We start from the raw sequence: 2,630 nt of genomic DNA on the forward strand, positions 1-2,630 counted from the left end.
CACAGAAGTGGCCTGAAGGAAGTGCTCCAATGGTGGGTAGAGGTCCCTGTGCTGCACTTTTGTGACATCTCTACTGGCAAGCTTCCATGACAGGAAATAGCAGCCATGTACGTATGCCTTTCATGCCCTTGGGTGACGTATTACGACCTACCTACTGGTTGGTGACTGTGCAGAGTAGGAAACTGGTATCGATTGAAACTGGAACTGATCTTTCATGGGGAGGACGGGAGCTTCTAGTAACTGAAGGCCAGGGCCTGGCATCAGTAGTTCTAGATTCTATTTCTGCCCCTGCCACAGACTCACTGATGCCATAAATGAGGAACCAGTTCCAATGCGAGTGAATGGGTCAGTGAGTGGGCAGGCAAGGCAAAACTGTGTGATTTGCACCAGTTTGGCATTCAGTGGGTTTACAAAGTAAGTGTAACATGGTATGTATGGGAGCCAGATTCAGCTCTCACATAAGTTGGTAGCGCTATCTTTGAAGTCAGCAGGCCCAGTTTCGCTCTTGCAGCGGTATGCCATGGGGCAGAGAGTGGGGTGGAAGCCCTAATGTCAGCAGTGGCGCAATAGTTGCATGGATTCCCCCAGGGCTTGCTGCCCCCAGTCAATCTCAGATAAGAGTTTAAAGTTGATCGTAAGTAAAATATTGCTGACCGTGCCAGCCTTAACTTCCCCATCTCCCAAAGGTCTGGGAATGGTCAATGAAATAGAGAGCCTGAGCCATCATGGCTTTACCCAGTTTTATAGAACTCCATGGAAGTCCACAGTAGTCATTCTCCCAGCCTGCTGCTCACCAGTGAGGGAGCACAATCTCTGCAGAAAAGGTGTTAAGAACAACAGGATGACAGTGGAAGCCATAGGACAGTGGTTCTCAACCCAGGGTAAGCGTACCCCTGGGGCTACGCAGAGGTCTTCCAGGGAACACATCAACTCAGCTAGATATTTGCCTAGTTTTCTAACAAGCTACATAAAAAGCACTAGCAAAGCCAGTGCAAACTAAAATTTCATACAGACAATGACTTGTTTATACTGATCTATTGTATGTAATTTACATTGAAATGTAAGTACAATATTTGTATTCAAATTGATTAATTTTATATTATACGATTAAAAATAAGAAAGTAAGCAATTTTTTTCAGTAACACGGTGCTGTGACACTATTGTATTTTTATGTCTGATTTTCTAAGCAAGTAGTTTTTAAGTGAGGTGTAGCTTGGGGGTAATGCAGGATAACTCAGACTCCTGAAAGCGGTAAAGTAGTCTGGAAAGGTTGAGAGCCACTGCCATAGAATTAACGTTTCCTCAAATGGATCATCCAGATCTGAATCCCCTCCGCTTGCAGAAACCTCAATCATAGAAATATAGGACTGGAAGAGACCTCAATGGGTCATCTAGACCAGTCCTCTGCACTGAGGCAGGACTAAATATTATCTATCCCGTCCCTGACATGTGCTTTGTCTAACCTGTTCTTAAAAACCTCCAGTGACGGAGATTACACAACCTCCCAAGGTAACTTGTTCCAGTGCTTATCTACCATAATAATTAGGACTTTTCCCAATGCCTAACCTAAATATCCCTTGCTGCAATTTAAGCCCATTCCTCCTTCTCATGTCCTCAGTAGATAAGGAGAACAATTACCACAGTTATCACAAACTTTTACTTACTTGAAGACTGTTATCTTGTGTCCCCCCACTCTTCTCTTCTCCTGACTAAACAAACCCAATTTTTCCAACCTTCTCTCAGAGGTCATGTTTTCTAGATCTTTAATAATTTTTGTTGCTCTCCTCTGGACTCTCTAATTTTTCCATATCTTTCCAGAAATATGGTGCCCAGAACTGGACACAATACTCCTTTTCTGCAGTACTTCTTCCTAGGCTGTCATTTTCCATTTTGTAGCTCTGCAATAGATTATTCCTTCCTAAGTAAAGTACTTTTCATTTGGTTTTCATTTCAATGGCCTGAACTTCATCCTATTTATTTCAGGCCCTTTCTCCAGTTTGTCCACAGCATTTTGAATTCTAATCCGGTTCTCCAAAGAACTTGCAACCCCTCCCAGCTTGGTATCGTTTGCAAACTTTATAAGTGTACTTTATATGCCATTATCCAAATCATTTATGAAGCTATTGAATAGAACCATATCCAGGACAGATCCCTGTGGGACCCCATTTGATATGCCTCTCCAGCTTGACTGCATATTGTTAATAACTACTCTCTGAGCATGGTTTTCCAACCAGTTGTGCACCCACTATATAGTAGGTTCATCTAGCCTATATTTCCCTAGTTTGCTTATGAGATGATTGTGTGAGACAGTATCAAAAGCCTTACTAAAGTTGAGATATATATCATCTGCTGATTTTTCATCCCTATCCATAAGGTTTGTTACCCTGTCAAAGAAGGGCATTAGGTTGGCTTGATGTGACGTAAGGAGGAAATTACCTTGAGAAATGTACATAGTTCTCTGTGAAGATACCTCATAAGCAACATAGGTATTAGATTTAATTTGTGATAAGTTACTGATAAATCCTGTCTTAACATCCTCTCAACGATTGCCTAATCCACATACTTCCTGACAGTTTTTAAAAAATAGAAAGGTTAGTACTTAAATTAGATTTTCAGCTTTGCAATCATCC

Source organism: Caretta caretta, chromosome 1, assembly GCF_965140235.1.
Source record: "Caretta caretta isolate rCarCar2 chromosome 1, rCarCar1.hap1, whole genome shotgun sequence".
Lineage (NCBI taxonomy): Eukaryota > Metazoa > Chordata > Testudines > Cheloniidae > Caretta > Caretta caretta.